Source organism: Thunnus maccoyii, chromosome 7 (genome assembly GCF_910596095.1).
Source record: "Thunnus maccoyii chromosome 7, fThuMac1.1, whole genome shotgun sequence".
Classification (NCBI taxonomy): Eukaryota; Metazoa; Chordata; class Actinopteri; order Scombriformes; family Scombridae; genus Thunnus; species Thunnus maccoyii.
Window position 1 is genome coordinate 26,352,622 of NC_056539.1, and position 20,490 is coordinate 26,373,111.

The window sequence follows — 20,490 nt, forward strand, 5'->3', positions numbered from 1 at the left end:
AGAACCTACAGTGGCCACAAAACTTGCTAAAAACGCGATAGAGCCAGTGTTTGATTTGTCCGTTCTGGGCTACTGTAGAAACATGGCGGTGCAACATGGCAGGCTTTGTTGAAGAGGACCCGATCCCTATGTAGATATAAAGGGCTCATTCTAAGATCATGAAAACACAACTATTCTTACTTTCAGGTGATTATACACTAATTAAAACATATTTATGAATATTATATTCCATTTCTGCTAAGTCCGTTCCACTAGATACCACTAAATTCTACACACTGCACCTTTAACTATCCCCCCCCCCCCCCTTTCGTCCCCCAACCTCAAAACACTAAATACCTGTCAGGAAAATAAGAACAGGAAAAGAAGAAATGTGCTGAGTAAGATGAAGACCTTTTGCTCTCTATACTGTGGATGTAATTAATGTCCCACTTCTGTCTCTCTGCTGCCGTCTTTCCCCGGTGGCTCTAAAATCACTTGGAGTTAAATCAGTCCTCCATGCTAAGGTGTTCTGATGAGTTTCCCATTTTTCTCACTGAAGGGGAGGAAAATTGTGCATTCTCCAAATTAAACAAATTCAATGTCCAACGGCAATTTGAAGAGGCTCCCGTGTATGGGCATGCAAACTCTCGAGCTTTCATTTTGGGGAGAATGCATGTGAATATGAGTATTTAACCCTTTAGTAGTTAACTCTGGATATCATTGTACACAATTCCTTATATGGCATTTTCTCAAAAAGGAGGTGAGTATAAGATCTGTTCTCAGAAACAGACACATGTGGGTATGAATGTAACATGTTGACTTTGCAAAGATGATAAATGAATACAGAGAGGTGGCAAGGTAACAAGTGAATGGCTATTGACACCTAAAAGTAGGTAAATCATTCTGTGCCTCTCCTGAAGAGCTAGAGCTTCGATTCTGTTGTCAAGACACTGACGCACTGTCAGATGAGGAACACTTAGCTGAAATAAATATTAGTTTGATAAAGAGAAATGTTGGGATGGTTTTAGAAAGATTTTCAGCTGTATTTTATCCAGAATGGTTTAAATTATAACAACTAATGGTTTTCCTAGACATATTTGGCAGAAGCTTTCCTGTATTTTGTAAAAAAGGATCTTATATGCTTGTAACTGTAAAATTGTGCTGTAAGTTTGTGTAACTTTCTTTCTGCTAAAGTAACAAGGTTAATAGGTTTGTCAGGTCAGTGTCCCTTATTTTGTCTTATTTTTACAGTGTGCTTTTTATCTATGCTACCAGCATGGCTATTGTTGGCAATTTCAGTCTGTTGGTTGGTCCACCTCAATATCTTTTGGATGGACTGGCACAAGATTTTGTCAAGACATTTGTGGTTCCCAGAAAATTATCCTAATGACTTTGGTGATCTCTTAACTTTTCCTCTAACACTACTAGTACATTGATGCTTGTGGTTTTGAGTGTAATGTCTCCACAACTGATAAGTTGGCATAATATTTGGTTCAGAAATGTATGATGAATTGTAATTTCTTTTGATGATTCCTTGACTTTTCATTTAACGCCACTATTAGGCCAAAACCTTCAATTTGTCTGATATGCAAAAGTAATAACATTCCTACAGCCTCTGCTTCATTTTGTATTTGGTGCTAATTAGCATATGTATAACGACTGCATAAAATCCATCCATCACAACAAATGTGATAAAGACACCTGGAGAAATGTCTTCGTTCAGACAACCTGGCTCAGCTTGGTTGAAATAATACAACATCATCCCTCATTTTCCAGAGCTCTGACTGCTCTCAGTTTGGGATTAGGAGAGGAAAGGAGAGGAGTAGAGGAGAGGCTTGATTTAGGGAGGAGGAGAAAAAAGCCACCTTGACCTCACTTTCATCTTTGGAGCTGATCCTCTGTCTGGCGTGAATTCTCCGAGGAGCTGGCTGTGGAACAGAGAGTGGCTTTATGCTTGCTTACTGCAATGTTCCTCATACAAAATCCCATTTAATTTCTCGAGAGGGTTGAGAGAATAGCTTGAAAGGCATGTTCTCTCTTATCTCCAGTGATACCATTAGACTGGGAGTAATTGAGGCTTTGCCCCATACATTTTCTCTGTGAAGTAAAGCCAATTCTGATGATGATAATCTTGACAGAAGAATAAAGTGCTGAACAATCGTGATAGAAATGCAGCATAACAAAGAAAATCATTGTTATGTTGTGCAACCTGATGAATCATCACACATGTCTTGTGTCCAAATCCTGTTTGTGGCAGATGTCACAAGAGTTAGTTGAAAAGATTGGTACCAATTACATGTACACAAGTATGAAACTACCGCTGACAGTCAACTAGCTTAGCCTAGAATAAAGAGTGGAAGTAAGGTGTTAACAGCTATCCTAGCTCTGTCCAAAGGTAATAAAATCGGCTTACCAGCACCTCTAATGGTCAATAATTAACACATTATATCTCATTAGTTTAATCTGTACAAATACCTACGTGTAAAAACAACAATTAACCTCTGTTAACAATCTTCTCATCTAACTCTCAGCAAGAAAAGGACTAAGTGCATTTCCCAGATTATCGAACTATTCTTTGAAGTGTTTTGTTATCAAGGGATGGTACAAACATGTGTAGCCGTTGCTTAACAGGAAAGTCTTACTCACCATCAACTGAAATGGGCTATATGATTCTGGGAAAGCTTCCTCAGTCAGCAACGGTTTCTGTGAGAATGTGTGTAAAACAGATGTTTTATTATATTTGGAAGAATTTTAAGTGCAATTTACAAAAACTCAGTTGCGCTGAAATACTTGGAGAGCATTTTGTTTAGCAGTAGCTGTCAGAAGAGATCACACAGGTGCCAGAGTGACGACAGGAGACAGTAGTTTATGTGCTGCACAGCAGCGACCTTGGTGGTATTGGCATCCGAGACATTAGGGTTCAGTAATACATGTCTCTCTTTCATGGCCGGAAGTGTCCAAACCAGAAAAAGACTTCACACCAGCTCGCTGCCGCCTCTCCCGCACTTTAAGAGGGACAGAAATATTTCACATGTCTGCTCTGACCACAGGCCCGCTTTACCTTTCAGGTCAACCCCCTCCCAACACTCTCTGCTCGACAGTCGACCATCATTCATCATATAATTATGGCTTCAGCAGAGACGTGACTTGGGGAAAGGTAGATTGTCATTTTCCCTCCCTTTTCACTGACAAACAAGGTTCACGAGATAACTGAAGTTCACAAAGTACACCTCGTCAGGCTTCATAGCTACCAGCACATAGAAGAAGAAAGAGAGAGGATGTTTTAAAGGGGCTATTGAGCCCTACCGCAAGGATAATGTTTTCATTTCACAGAGGTATAACACCTGTCACAACACCATATTCAAGCATGGTTGCTGTTTGAAAGCGGACCATCAGGTTTGTCCCATGTCACACTTCTGCAGGGTTTGGAGAACAGAAGCATCTCTAGCTACTTCAGCGTGTTGTTGGCTTTTCACATTTTGTCATATTAATAAAGTCAGCGTGAGTGCCAAAAAGTTCAGATAATCTGAATGTTTAAAATACGAATTGGCACAGGTTTCACTGGTGGAGTGCTCAGAGAAAATAGAGGAAGAGGACACTGGGAAACATCCTGAGTTTTCTCTCTGTGGCGGGGCTTATTGCTTTTACATGTGTGGATGTCTTGGCGATTAACATCTCTCTTTAGATAGCTGTGGGTGGCCCCTGTAAGGCCATATGAGAGGAAAGAAACAACTCTTCATTCTATGGAGACATCTTCCATTCTTGCCCTTACCTGTAACTGCAGCCATGCAGATGCTTTGTGAAGCCCAAGTGCATCCACTCAAAACTTCAAACGAAGACAATGAAAAACAGGCTTACTATTTATTTCGTGGGAGAGCAAACACACAAAAACAATGTGTTCTGCTTAAGATTAGAAACAACTGAACAGAAAATTGTTCCCAGTTTCAGAGGTTGTGGGGGTGGGGTGAAGGTGGGGGGGAAACATACATTTATTGCTGCAGGAGAAGAGGACCTGCTGCGATCCTTGGTTTCCACAATAACACCCCCAGGAGGAGGAGAGGAAGAGGACATGAGCACAAAACAGACAGGATTCAACATCTGAACCAAAAATGGGCCAAAATAGATCAATTTCAGATTGTTCAAGTGCTGGCTTGGATGTACGATTGTGTAAAAAAATTTTTAAAAAACCCTCAATAATAACCATAAAGTAGAATTATCACCTTTCTGTCAACAAAAACTGAAATTGTATAAGCTTCATAAAAAGTAGAATTTATGACAGAGCTGTTGTATTGGATTGCATTAGATTGCACAGTTGTTCCTAATAAAGTGCTTGGTGAGTGTACTAATCCCTAAACCCTCAATAACTGATTTGTTGGCCTCTTGGTGGCAGCAGAAATAAGCTGTAAACACACCACTCACTACTTTTTATGCTGATATGGCAAAACTTTTAGCAAACAGTTAGCCTATTGATATACTTAGCAGATACGGAGCAACATTAGCCTTCATTTCAGTCATGTTCATGTGATGAATGTCCTTTTAGCTCTGTTTTTTGTCTCCTCTAAGGAGTCTCCTGAGAAAAATATCTTGCTCCTCAGCTGATAAATGCCATGTTCACCAGCTACTCGCAACCTTTGTTTGCTGTTTGATGCTGGGTAGGTAGCACACAGTGGGTTTATCAGTGCTTTTCTGGTTGAAAACAGCTGCCTGCTGCAACTGAATACATGACTATTAGGGATGAGAGTGAACCGAAACAGTGAAGTTGTGGACCGTTCAGTCAAAATAGTGTGGAACTGTGGGTTTGTCACTGCAAGTGAATCCTTTAATCATAAACATAGTGATTATCTCTTCCACAAAGGTAAAATCCACCCTAAAAGATTCATGTGTTTCACAGTAAACTTCACTTCTACCAAACAGAACATGCCCAGCAACTCATGGGTGGCAAACACCTTTTGTTCCTTGCATGTCAGGGCTAGATTAGGCTCAGACACCTCTCTATCCATCAGCTGCCCCGTGTTGGTGACCCTCTACTGTCACCACGGCAAAAAATAGCTCAGGCTTCCTGCCCTGTAGCCTCACTGTCCACTGGGGCGAAGCTGTGCCACCTGTCAGCCAGAACACAGGTTAAAGAGCTAGGCTCCAGACACAGATGGACAATCATCACTACCTCATGTGTTTGCTATCAAGGTTGCAGCCGGGTTCGGTGTGACTGACTGACTCGCAGCAAAAGACTGCATCATCATTACCTCATATGTGTGTGCTGTCCAGGCTGCCAGGAGCAGTATTACGGAGACATAAAAGAGCAAAGTCTTAGGTCACTTATTGGATTAAAAAGGACCAGAGATTAAGAATTTCCTACAGTGTGAGTTAACTGACTGAAAGGATTCCTTTCATATGCTTCCAAAATGACCCTAAATCAGAGACATTCAGCAGGCGAGGTGGGGGGAGGGGGAGACCCTGATCTGGAATGAGGTTTAGCTCGTGGTTGATTGATAAATGAGATGATCAGTGGAGCCTGGTCAGTGCTCTGAGATGAGGGACTTGAATTGTTAAACCCGTGGAGTGCTTCATGAAATATCTCAGGGTTGACATAAAAATTTACAAGAGCTTAAACCTGCATTTTTCAGTCTCTTGGAGTGGAAACAGGCTGTAAACTCAACAGTAACAAATCATGACTTTTAAAGTGATATGGCAAAGTTTTTAGCAAATAGGTGCCTATTTAAACATCCAGCAGAGCAACATTATCATTCATTTGCAGTCGTATTTCTGGCCACCTGGCAAATTGAAGTCCAATATTCACTCTTTAACTCTGTTTTTATCTCCACAAAACGCCTGAGGGAAATATCTGTTTTTTTAGCTGCTAAACGCTTCACTATGTTCACCAATTAGTCACAAACTTTATCTGACGCTGATGGGAGCAGTGAAACTGGACCAAAACAGAAAAATTGTAGTCTGTAAAATAAAAACAGTGAGCGGAAAGATAATGAAATGCTCTGTAGAGAACTGCAGTGTTGGATGGAAATGATCTGTGGGTTTGTCACTGTGAGTCACACCTTCCACATCACACAAAGTAATTAGATTCATTGTTATTATGAAAATATTGATTAGTTCAGCTTAACTTTTTCAATATAGTTATATTTTTGCCAAGGTCTGTGAATTGAATCATCATAATATTCTTCTTATTATTAATCAATTATTTATTTTATCAATTGTTTGATCTCATAAATGTTCAACTTTGTTTATTTATTTATTTTTTTTTATCAAAGTTGCTGTGCATGTGCAGTTCATTAGAGAACTTATTCTCTATAAAGAGAGCCATGTTTGATTAGTTAGGGAGGACGCTATCTAAGTTGAAAGATTGATTCACATTTTTTCCAAATGTGCTTTAAAACAATGGTCAGGTTTCCATATGAACATTGAAACTGTTTTTTCTTACATAAACATACAAGATTTTGATTGTAAAACATATACAAATAGTGGTTTGGACAGGTTTCTAAATGTGCTTTTCTGACAGAACTTCAGATGATTTAATTTTTGGATGAAAAAAGATTAGAATGAATATGAATTACACTTGTAAACCATCATAGCTACTAGATGACCTCATGTATATCCATTTGAAGTCCAAATGTTGTGCCTGGCTGGCATCCCAAGGGGTTTTGATTCAATTTAGATTTTGCCAGTATACTGTGTTTGCCAAAGACGCTGCTGAGATGCTCAGTAGTTGATAAATCTCTCAGTGCTTGTGGCCCAGTAGGACAGCTCACTACATGTCTGTACCCATTTCATGGACACATGAATAGACGTTTATATATGTGCTGAAGGTCTTCTTCCTATTGAAGCTGTGATTAAAACAACATGGGTATTTTCTGGGAACGTGAAAGTAAAAGATTTACCCAAGCAGTCTAGACGGAGATAGCCCAGAGGTCGTCATCATCATGACTTCCAGACTGTTTTGAGCTGACTGGCTCTGCTGGACACAAGACTTGATGGAAACCCAAACATTGAACTGGCAAGGACGATGTCAGCTGTGGTAACATTATGTAATAAGAGACTGCATGAATGTCCCCAAAAATAACTAATTTTACTCTAAAACTTAAATCTTCATGTGTATCTTTGTCACTTTCTTTCTTGTCATTTAGCATTTTTGACATGAACTGTATTATTAGACAAGAATATCCAATAATACAGATAAATGTTGTGCTGTTTTGAATGAAAATCTTGTTAAAATACAAACTTTTCTGGACTTAATAAAAATGGTTTGTGCTAAGCATGATAACAACAAGTTTTCCAGGTTATATAACTTGTTTTGAAAAAGTCTTTTAAAGGACTAGTTTGACATTTTGGGAAATATCCTTATTTGCTTTCTTGTCAAGAGTTAGATGAGTAGATCGATACCACTCTCTTGTCTTTCCACTAAATATTAAAAGAACGACCAGAAGATGGTTGATGGTGACTGGAAGCAGGGGGAAACAGCTAGCCTGGCTTTGTCTACCACCTCTAAATCTCACAAGTTAACATATTATATCTGGTTTGTTTAATCCGTAATAATGACAATTTGTTTCCCTGTTTCCATTCATCAAATAAAACATTTTTATTGTGATGTATATGTGCAGAAAGAATAGAAAATATCGTTGAGTGAATACAATGCTTCTTTCAAATGCATGAAAACAAAAACCAAAAGGACAAACAATACAAAAACCCCATCCCCCCAACCCAGAGAAGTGCGATCTAGAGGTGCTAAAGATACGACTTGTGCAGTATATCGTAACTGTCCGTCCCATGTTTCCATTATTTATGTTAAGTTAAGCTTACTGCCTTCTGGCTGTAACCTCTTAAACTCTGGACAGAGATGAGAGTCAATCTTCTTATCTAACTCTCGGCAAGAAAGCAAATAAGCATATTTCCCAAAATGTGTACAGTCCAATGTTGGCAGAATTATCAAAACCAACAGATGTGCACCAACTGAACTTAAACAAGAAAATCACCAAAAACTGTGAGTTGTGAGGTTTTCAACCATAAAACTGACAATTCAGTCACAATCGCTTTCCATGATGGTAGACACAAATGACTTTCACAGAAAAAAAGAAAGACAAAAGTACATAAACATGTCCACACTAAAAGGAAAACAATATATATTCAGTGACAAAGTCCAAAAATGAATTCAATGGAAAGAAATCTCTTTGTTGATCAAGACAGTGATCGAGTTAAGATCTGTGAACAATTTCCTCTAAATGAGTAGCCTGTGGTGTGAATAAAAAAAAACACCATCCAGCTATTATCTGGATGGTGTAATAGGTACATTCCCTATTATCTTCATTAGGTAATGGACCTAAATGAAACAAGATGACTGTTCGCAAAGTTGTTACATGTTGATAATTGCAGGGGTTGAAAAAAAAATCGACGTACTCTTGATGATATTTACCAGTGTCTTATCATTCTGCACTAACTTCCTATGTATGTTGTTTGTCACTAGTGGCACTTCAGAGCTGAACAACCATGCCGTCATTCCAGAGACTCCAGCTGCTTGTCCGCTCTAATTACTCAACATTTATTTACAGCATAGAGACAAGGACACTTGATCTTCCTTCTTTTACAAGGCTATATTGGTATAAGCCCTGTTGTTTGCCTGTTTTTTTCTCTTGAACAAAAATGGCTCCAGTGCCAAGACAAATAAGGTGCACATTTGTGAACAACATTGGAGAAAAGAGTCCAGAAATAGGTAAAACAAAGCAGGAAATTGGTAAGTTTTCCCATTAGAGGGAAGTGATTTAATCTTTTCAGTACCTTGGCCAGATTTCTCCAAACAGTCCTGCTATTTAAGCTGTACATGTTTTTAGGCCTGATCTGAGTGCATGTAGCTCAAAGAGAAAAGGACAGAACTCTGCTGCCAAATCTTTGTTGTTGAATCATGAAATATGTGAGGAATCTAATACTGCAGGTCAAACACTTGCATCAGCTCCAGCTCATCATATATCTGTTGTACAGTAGCTTTACTGACCTGTTAGTTTTGAGCTGTGCTGTAACACAGGTGTTGGACCATGTCTTCCCGTAAGGGAGTGTTTAACTGGCTGCTCTGAGTTCTTCCTGTAAATGTCCAACAGAGGGACCCTGTGAATATCCTGACCAAACATAGAACTGTGTGACTGCCCTCTGCCCTCTGGATGGTTTAAAGTACATCACTAAAAAAATATGTGCTTCTAGTCTCAAATGGAACATTTTTTTAAAAAAGACTGACCACTAAAGATTTCCACTACTTTGCCCTTTATCATTAGAGGGAATATTTCACCAAAAATGCTTTGTGTTTCACATACTCACCACTCACAGGCTTGATAAGTGATTCTGAAAAGTTTGTAGCTTGCTATGACAGCAACGGCTGTCCAAATGCCTAAAACGACATTTATTTACCTGACAAGGAAGTCTTGTGGCCCTTTTGCATTCATGACTGTTGTCTCCTGAGAAGCAATGGCAGAACTTCTTACATTCAAAATATGTGACTTTGACATGGGACGCTGCTGTTTGGACCTGCTTTCCTATCAACTGTCTCTCAACACAGGTTATGATCTTTGCCTCACCTTAAAGGAGTAGTCCAGTGATTAATTATTGCACTTACAGAACGTTGACAGCTTAACTTGCCAAAGGCAGATTAAAAAAAGAATCAGTCAAAATCAGTGCACCAGGGATATCCTGACTCTTGGTCCAGAGTATAGTTAAAATTCTAAAAACACTGAATCCTGTAATCCCATAATGCAACTTGATAGTCTCTAAATGTCCACATCCTTCTTTTAACACATTGTAAAAATGTGTAGAAGATAACCCTGATAATGTCATCAGAAGACAGTTTACAGCTGTTTGCAAAGGTCAGTGGAGTGCTGCTTTAACCAAGCGGTTTCTTAAACATAACCAAACCTTAACCACAGTAGCAGAAAACACTTGTTCCAATGATCATGGAAGGCACTCCACAAGTTGTTTATGGAGGCAATGACCCATTTTGTGGTTTAGGTGGGAAAACATGTCAGTTATGCAACATGACCTTCTCCTCCTGTGCTGTCACTGGACTACATTGTAGGTTTTGTGAATCCAAGCTGACTCAGATCCACCTTTCAAGCCTCCGACCAATGAGGATTCCTTTAAAGCCCAATGCAGCAGCCTGGGGAGGCGATTTCAAAAGATGATGGTGATGATAATAGAATTGCTTTACACCATTCATGTTTCCTTAAAAGCTGAGCCATGAACCTTGCAAGCCTTTTTTTTTCATTTAGATATGTGCAAAAAAATGCTCAAATGTCAGAGAACATGTGATGAGAGCAACCATCATCCTTTTAACAGTTAGGGTCGACAGTAAACCTTTTGAGAATGTTGGTGTGAAAAGGTGTTCCCCTTCTTTCCATGTTGTTCTGTGCTAGTTGTATTCCTTCAAACAGTCCAGGTCAACAGGACACCGTCTGCACATTAGACCCAGGGTCAAACAGACACCTGCTGCCAAGAGAAGCAGCCGTATAACTGACAGGCGTTAACACTCCTGTAACTACACTGCTAAGCTGTGTTAAATACGCTGCACTGCGTTAGGGTGCAGTGCTACCCTGCTGCCCATATCCGACTGCATCAAAACCCATCTGCAAGCTTGATTAGCACTCCCATCTTCCTCCCTCCTCGCTCCTCTTCTTCCCCCTCCTCTTCATCTCATTTCACACTAAACAAAGTCACAGCGGGGTCCGATGGCTGAAGCCCCGTCTCTCTTATCACCTCACAGTCGGAGCCGCTGGCTGGGTTGATGAACTTGGCTGGAAGGAATCTGCAGGCTGCTCCACTTGACTGAGCAGAGCTAATGAGTCAGAAAATCCCACAGCCAGGGCTCCAGGGTTCACCATGGGCATCAGGGGAAACAGGTAGTTCAAGCATAGGAGCGAGGATGAGGCGTGTTTCATGGGGCGCACTCTGCAGATTGTCGGAGAAGCAGAAGAAAAAGCCTCTGGGGAGAAGGAGTTGGGGAGATGAAACATTACAAGGACTCCAAGGAGGAGAAGGCATAGGAGGAGAAGGAGGACTGAGTGACTGGATGAAGCAGGGATTACCCCTTTGATCTATAAACCATGTCTGTACCAGGGAGGCTTGGGGACCTCTCCTCTCAGCCAGGTGCACTCTGTTCATCAAGCCGCTGCCAACCCCCCACCAAGCTGCCCCCAAGGTGTGAAATGTGCCCCCAATCCCTTTCCTACACGCCCCATCACACAGCAGACCTACAGCAGGAGAAGGGCTGGCAAAGGAACAGACAGTATGGAGAGCAGGGCACAAGTCAAACCCTCGAGCCATTCTCATACTGCCAGTGGATCAGAAGCAAAATAATTATTAGTTAATGCTTAACCGTTGTCTTCCAGTTAGATTACTCGAAAAAGTTCATGCACAGTATTTGCTTAAGCCACTGCAAAGTGGAATCACTCAACAAGATTAAAAAGTGAGTTTGGGGGTAGAATATTCTAGCTCAACCAACAGACTCTGGTGGCATTTAAAAAGGATAAAGGCTGGATAGCTTGAGGACTAAAAGTGCACCATGACAAATCAGACTTATGAAGACCAGTATAGAGAATTGAGATTGTTCACATATACTGTATCCTATTCACAATTCCTCTATATACTTCCGAGGTTTAAAGTTCATTCTTGGCTTTAGAAAGAGATTTAAAGCAAAGTGCACAGTATACTTTTAGAGATTAAGGACACACAGTCAACACCAATGATTTCATTTGTATTTCACACTTAGTCCAGTATGGGGTTGATTTGTTGTAAAATTTGAGAAACCCATGAATGACTTGTAATTTCTGCCAATATTTGTCATTCTCTCACAATTTCCATTTCACTTTGCAGTGAAGCACAGTACATGTTTTTTCATGCCAAGTATTTCTTTTAATTAAACATTTTGTCCAGCAATCATTTGTGTAAAATAATCACATTCCTTAGATTTGACAGTTCAACCCTGACTTGCAAACATAAAAGTTTTGTCAATAGCTATAAATGAACGAGCAACGAATAAATGAACAGAGAGCTTTTTGTTCAGAGAATCTGTTTCTTCTGTAATTTGCTTCAAACATGAGACAATCTTACAACATCTTCAGGCTTTGTCTTAGATAAACTGAGAAAATCTTCAGTATGTAGACACATGCTCCGATATGAGCTGCAGTGTTGGACAGTGTAGCAGTTGAAGTAGTTAAAGCCACAGGTTTTGTTGAGACATTTTCTCTGTGCTTCAGATCATCTCTTGTAGACAAGAGCGATGTTTACTCACTGGCTGGCTATCGGCTCTTGAATTGCCAACTTCCTCTCCTGTTTGTGGAGATGATTGGCATATAGAACTGAATAGGGCCATTTGAATTAAGCATTCGAAAAGTAGATGTTGCTGGCATCAGCTCAAAGCATTCTTCTGTGACATGTGCGGAACATACAGACGGGGGGGTGGGGTGGGGTGCCTTTCCAGGCAGTGACCAATCTGCTTTGCAGACAGCCTTGAATCTCATCCGCAAGACTAAAGAAGCACCCTTGTCTGTCTCTGTTTATTTTTGTGCCCCTTCAGGTCCTGTGTAAGTCTTTCTCTTTACTGTTGAGAAAAGACAAGATGGGATTTGACAATTTGATGAACCAAAGGTTAGATTTTGAGTCAAGACTGTCTTACTTTTGTCAGTCGAAACAGCAAATATTTCAAGGTTTAATGCTACCTTTCAATCAATGTAACTTTCAAGAAAACATCTTAATTCTTCTCTTGAAAAAAATCTACATCTGGTGAAGAAAAACATTATAGCCACATGCTTTAAGGAGAACTTGAAACCACAGAATTGGACAACCACTAAGAGCTTTACTAGGAAAATAGATAGCCAAGAGCGAAAAGATGCAAATGTCAACCGCCAAAGCCTGCAGATATATCATCTGACAATAAGGATTTGAAATTGGAACAGATGGCACAACTGCACCATAAAAGTATCAGCAAAAGCCTCAACTAAGACAGGGATTATTTTGAGAATTTCTGTGCAGACATTTTCTATATATTAACAAGCTATGAATACAACTAAAATATAAAATATTTGGGACAGTGAGGTTTAGCTGGGCTTTTTTGCTGTCGGTTTTCTGAGTGTGTTTTAAAATAGTTGAACATGGAAACAATGAAGACCCATAATCAAAATCTGACAGCGTGGTTACCTCATACAGTAATCGTTCATCATTCTGACATTCATCCTAAACTGTGGAGCAGTGAAAAAAAAAAAAAAGATGAACTGCCACTCGCAGACTCTCTCAAACTTGTACTTCTGTATGAATGAAATGCTCGGAGAACAGTCGAGGATTCAGGATGTGTCTGTGTGTGTGTGTGTGTGTGTTTGTGTGTGTATGTGTGGTGTCTGTATGGGCATGTTGTGGAGGTTGCAGGGTTGTAGAGGCGGGGAGCGGTGAAAATCAAAGCATCAGGAAGGGCATGGGGTTGAGTGTGCTGTGTGTGCTTAGCCCACAGCCATCCACACTGCAGGACACCGTGGAACATGTGATGGGGATGATCACCCCCAACACCCACACCCCTGCCCACCCCACTCGCCCGCAAACTGTCCTTTTGACCCAGATCTCCCACACCTTCTCCCAGCAACCCCCTCGTCTCTTCTCTTTCAGTTTTCTCTCTCTCTCTCTCTCTCTCTCTCTCTCTCTCTCTCTCTCTCTGCCCCCCCCCCACCCACCCCACTTTCTCTCCTCTTGCCACATCAGTTGGATCCCGTTCAGGCCTCCAGCCACGAGCCCCAACAGGCCGCGGTGCAAACAGAGCCTCGAGTTAATGTAATGAGCCAAAAAATGCCACCTCTCAGGTTTGAAATCGCACTGAGTGTTAAGTGACCAGAGAAAACACAGTGGTGGAGGTTACGTGTGCACGTGTCTGAGCGGTGGATACATACTTATGCCTGATAAATAGAGAACAGAAGAAAAAGAGAAAGAATTAAAACCAAAGAAAAGTAAGAGGGGAGGAAAAAGAGGTTGAGCAGTCAGTGAAAGTCTGAAAGAGTAAAGCTGAAGTAAGGTACTGAATATGCAAATTGCGCTGATGCACGCACTTTACGCTCACTATGTATGATTATAAAATGCATGTTTTAACACGAATATCACCTCTTGACTTCCAACAAAAACAATAAAACAAATAGCTGTGTCTCTTTTTTTTTTTCCTCTCAGGAAAAATGGGGGAAAAAAAGGCCAGTCATGACACCACATGTTATTTCCACCTCATCCTTTTTACAGTTAATTGTATTGCTGAAAAGATAGATGGAAAAAGATAAAAAGGAGATGATAGATATATATCAAGTAATGCTGGAGGAGGTGAGTATGAATATTTGGTTTCCACATGTGCAGCTTTGACAGTAAAGGCTGATTTTTTAAAAATCTCACTCAGTAGCACATTGTAGAAACGCTGCATGTTTTGCAACACTATAAATGAAATATGAAGGACTTATTGAAACGCTCTGGTTAAGTCTGTTATATTGCTTTTCAATATCTGATGCCCATATTCACAGAAATGAAATTCAGAGAAAAGACAGATTTTTCCATTTGAACATCAGGCCAGCTAGTCAGACCATGAGGTGATGAAGTATTATATTAAAATAAAAACACTGTCATGTGATTACACAAACAGAAACAGATGAAATGAAAACATCATCACCCAAGCTTTCTCGGAAACTCTGCATTCAAATGAAGCATTTAGACACCACATTCGAGACATGTTTCATGACTAATGCAATGTTTTTGAATGGTCGGGCTTCTCTCCTTGGTGCCTCTCAGATCCTTTTTTACTGTGCAATATGAGAATGTTGTAAATTGGTTATATATTTTTATTCGAGCAAGAAAGACAATCAGGAGAAGGGCTCATCTACAACACTTGCATTGGTAATAGTGTCCAGCATTTGTCTCACATACAGTATACAAAAACTGCATGAACACACCAACTACAGTTTATCATATGTACAGAATAATCTTGTTTTACACTGAAAAAGACAGCTGGAACATTTACCCATGGTCTATATATATTGACTACCCATAAATAAATAAGCGACATGAAAGTTTGTCAGAATTAATGTGACATAATTAACGCTTTTTCACATCATCTCCCCAAATTATAGTTCTCACTCATTTAGTTTAGTGTGGGTCTCCCATTTTTTGTCAGTACAGTAGTTTTTTGTCTAATATGTTACAGACTAAACTCTAGTGGATTGTATAAAATCGTCATGTTGGGCAACTAGAGACACTATACATATGACTTCTCAAGAAGAAACATATTTCTGTAAAAAGACGCATCATGTCTGCTGGATATAGGCAATGATCTTGACATCAGCGTGTCATTAATTGTTTTAAGGTGACTAATTCTACCTCCTGTGTCACTACACTACAACGACAGAGCTTGAGGTCAAAGGTCACCTCAGGGGCATCAGCCACAGGTTGACTGGTTTGCAACTACTTTGATAATCGGTTTAATCTCTGCTTTTGTACTGAAATAAAGACAAATGAAAAGCAGTAAAAGGCTCTTTCTCAATAAAATATGGGGGAATTTTTTTACCAATATTCCTGTTATATGTCTACGCTAATCAGAAAGAAGGAAAGAGAAACGGGTGACATGAGTTAGGGGTTTTGAACCAAGGAGGCAACGGCTGAACCATCAGAAAGTGGGCTGAAAGATAATATGAGGAAGATGTCCCCTGTGTTTTGTACACCAAGTACAAATAAGGAATGAAAAGTTACATCTGCACATTATGAGCACATCACCAAACCATTTTCTTCATTCTCCAGATGTTCTTTGGTAACTTTAAGATGATGATTGTGGGTTTAATCAGTTAAAATGCAAACAGGACTACTATAATTAAGATTTTAAAAAATTCTCAGAATCACCCAGAGTGCCTTGAAAAGTTACAAGAACAAACACAAGTGTTAAACATCTGAGGAAATGCCTTTGGATGTTTTAAATCAGCTGATAGGAATTAAGGGAAAGGTCCTATAGCTCACATTAGTATGCATATTTCTCTTAATAATTATAGGAACATGGAAAAAGAGAGAGAGAGAGAGAGAGAGAGAGAGCAAGGCAAGCAAGCAAGAGAGAGAGAGAGAGAGAGGGAGAGAGAGAGCAGCCCACATTTATCTTTGCTAAAAGTGCAAACCACCCACTGATATGCTGTCACAGATGTGTTCTAACGTGAGTTGAGCCTATGGATAAAATAAAGACATTGAAGAAATTATGAATGGCTAGATTAAACAGAGATGTGGAGAGGTGTGGCTTTCCACCTCCATGGGGAATTTCTCACAACATGGTCAGGTTCTGTAGAGACTCAAGCAAAAAAAGTAAGCCAAAGGAAGGGCCATTTTTACTCAACTATAGGCCACTAAGCAGATGCAGGATTTAGTAACTGTATCCAAGCCCTTATATTAAAAAAGCCAAGAATATGATTAAAAAAAAAAAAATCACATGCATGCACCAGAAATTCATCAGCACATATGGGAGGAAATGGCATCACATAATGTCCCAGCATAAGAATATGTATAATAAAAAGGTTGCTGAAAGAAAAATAGTGAAAATCTATCCAGTAGTCCGACAGAAGAACTGGCAGAGACAAAAATAGCAACTTGTTTTAATAATTACATCTTGTTTTCTCCCTTAAAGTGCAACAATCTGCCATATCCTGTCTTGTTTCGATCCAGGAAATGAGGGAAACTCTACTGGGAGCAAGTGGAATTATCTCACCACATTGGCAGAATTTTTCTCTTGTTTTCAAAAACATAAATCTCAAATGTTGAAGCTGAGAACAAATGATTTATAGTTATTTGTTGATTTTCTTGCAGTGCAGCTGAACAGCAGGGATAGAAAGTCAGGGTATGCCCTCTGGAAGTTTGTAATCACATCCATTATCAGTTTATTAAGATGGATTTGTAGAAAAGACTTTCGTAAGACCACAAAGGGTTCCTTTAGTCAGTGGCATGGGCTGAAAGAGAAATGTTACTATGCGTGAATCTCAGGATCTCAAGAGGAGAGGAGAAAATTAAAGTGTAAGTTCAACAAGCGTTCAACCAGTGTCTTCTGAGTCCAGCAGAGGTCTCTTTGTCAGAAGTGGATATATGTGCATATCACCCGCCAGCCTTTGCCTTGTTTAGAAGTTACAACTTGACAGAGTGTCATTAGCTCCAAGCAAACACGGTGATCAGTGTAAAAACACCACTGGGAATAAACAGGGGTTGTAATACCACAAAATTTATCTCAACAGTCACACCCATCCCTGTTTTAGTCTCGTTTATGTTCCCAGGCATCTTTTTTAAAAGGACAAAAAGGTTTCTGAGGCTGCAGCCACTTCAAATTTGTAGTTATATTCTGACATATGTATTCTATTACCTGGTATTAATACCAAAAGAGAATTACTCAAAAGGTATTCCTTTTACTGCTATTGCTACTGGCGTTACTGCTACTACCTTAACTAATACCGCTGAGAGTGAAGATGAGGAAAAGGTGAAGATAAAGCCAAAGAAGTAGAAGAAGCAGAACAATCAATCACACAAGGCAATGATGAGACAAAGAAGATAAGTAAGCTCAAGCAGACTTTTTAAGCTCCATGGCGCAAAAAGGCAAATATTTTCCTGTAAATGCACTTGCACCTTCAGGATCTGTTAGGACTGGACTTCCAGTAAATCTTGGTCCAGATCTGACCTGTACTCACTCACAGCTCACCTAAAAATGCAAAACACTCCATTTGAAGCATCTGCATTGTTATTATAGAGCATAGAAGGAGGGAAAGAAAAAGACAGAGGAAGGCAGAGAGAAATTGTGGGCAGTATATCTGGTAGATTTATGTTTCCTTGTCTATGCTGTGTGCTTTAGTTGGTGTTTGACCTGTGCACAAGGGCAACGGCTGGCCCCTTGCAGTCTAGCTGACTTAAAAAACCACCTTTAAACCTTTAATGTTTAGCTTTTTAACTGCTCTTAATCATCACAAGAAGTGAAGTGCCCAGGAGACGTGGGAGATGTGGTGAGCCTCTTAAGCATTTAACTGGAACAAATAATCTTTATTCTCAGTGAATCCTTAAAAGGCTGCATTGTTTATTTGCTGTGAAAGTTCATGCTGCTATAGCCGAGGCTTTCAGGACTTGTTTTATAAAAGTATACTGTAGTTGATAGTGGACCTTTAATGTGCAAACCTTGGGTGGCCAATCGTGTTCAGTTTCTCATTCATTTTTCAAGATATTGCTTTGTCTCATTGGTGTGACTATACTGCACTCTAGTGGTCAAAAGATGTAAATGCATTTGCTCACATGAGTGTCCTCCAAAAAACTCCAAACATCCCTCCAATGCCTCAGTGATCCACAAGCTGATGGTCATGCTGTTGCATTCACAGCTTTGATATGCTGCCGAAGTTTAGGACTTCTCACAGAGACCCTTGAATTGAGGAGGTTCAGCATGATGGTTGTTGGTCTTTTCACATTTTAGTCCCATTAAATACCTTGGTTCTGTGAAAATGTGAGAAGATTAAACCATAACTGAAGACAAAAACTCACTTGGAAGGAAAATCTACACAAAATTAACTAATTTGGGGCCATAAAATGAAAAATTACTCATTTCTGGCAGTATTAATTAATGAAATCACCTTTTCTGTGAGTGCATGGATTTTAACTGATACTAGAAGCAGCCTTGGCTCTCATTATAGTAGTGTGTCAAGATAAGTCTTAATTTATCAATAGAGGGAACAGGTTTCATCCATATATGGCTCACTGTACATTGTTTTGTTGTAAAATCATGCATTACTAACATGTGGTATGGTGCAGTTTTTAGAGACAAAATTAATTTTAGCACACACTCAGGTTGAAGAAGAATACAATCAGTAAGCTAAATGTATATAACTAGTCTTGGTCTTGTGAAAACTTTCAGCAACAATATCTCAAAAATGTTGTTAGATTATTGTTGCCAATATACAAATATAATACCTTGAATTAAATTACAATTTTAGTTGATCTACTGTTGTAAGAATTTTTTTTTTCATCTGGACTTTGCAGAAAATTTCAAGAAAAAAATAAATAAAACTGGAAAAAACTGGCAATAGCTTGCTCCTTGTTTAAACCTTGTCTCTGACATCTAGCATGTGTTTAACTATACACTATCCTGACAAATGAAATGTCTCCCATCATCGGATGTCAGATGTTTTTAGAAGAAGGAATCATGAATCATTCATTAGAGATAAACATCTTTAAATCATTACTTGATGATTGATTTATCAGGATATATTTATGGTGCCTCAGTAAAATCCTGTCCAACAGTAAATGAGCCAGAAAGTAATTTTGATTCTGGCTGCAGAAGTTGACTGCTTGGTTAAAGAGGGAAGCCACTGAAACAGCAATTTTGAGGCCACAAAAACTTATTTAAAAAAAAATTATTTACGTCTTCATTTTGACATCAATGCTCAAGATTAACAGTTGCATCTGGAGGCTATTGAGCTACAACTGAAGCATGACAGCAGTACTAAATTTCACATCCAAGTTTGTGCACGCACTCTGTCATTTAAGTTTAGACAGTAATATTTTTACAGAATTTAATTTAATTCAACCAACTAAGAGGCTGGTTGGGAGTGCCTTCGGCTCACCACACTTGTGGAACAGCCCATCTGAGGGCAGCGTGGACTCTAGTCTCTTTTAAGAAAGGCCTAAAAACCTTTCTATTCAGGAAGGCTTTTTCATCTTAATCCTTACTATTATTTTTTCTTTATGTTGTGTGTTCTATGTTATTAATACTGTAGCAAAAAAAGTATAATTACCACATTAAAAACCTTAAAATGACATCTATCTGTTCTTCTTCATCAAAAATCCCAGAATCTATAAATACACAAATATTTTTCATTTCAAAAGTTTAAGTGCTGGACACAAGATGTCCCCTACTTCACTGTAAAGTCCATTCTCAGTGTTTGTGCACTGGAGGCTTCAAGTTTCCACATCACACTTGCATAAGTTGAACATTGAACCAAAATTGGTTTCAAACTAGCTGTGATGTCACAAATCATGCTCGTAGGCCCGCCCCTTTAAATCAGGTTTTCAGTGAGCACAGAGAAACTTTCCTTTTTCAGCAGATGAATGTGAAAACAGTTTAGTGTCAAACTCTGCACAAGCATCATTCTGCACAGTGAAGCTCAAACATCCAACTGAAGTTATAAGAAGTTTTTGGGTGGAGTTGGACTTTTTAAAAAAGCATTTAAAAATATTTTTCAAAAAGGGAATTTCTTGTCAAAACTAGAATATTTGCAAATGTGTGATTGCTGCAGCAGCTTCTTCTTGCCAGCCCAGCTTCTGAAAGAGTCCCAGCAAGAGGTTTCATTTTTACAAATCTTTAAAGCTCACAGCAACCCCAGCATTCAAATGCTTCCAAACCTCGCAAAGTATTCCAGTATTTCAATATTTGTCACATCCACCTGCTACATGACACACATTTCCTTATTTGGACATCACTTGGGGCTGTTCCCCAGAAATAAAGCTGAGCTACTGACA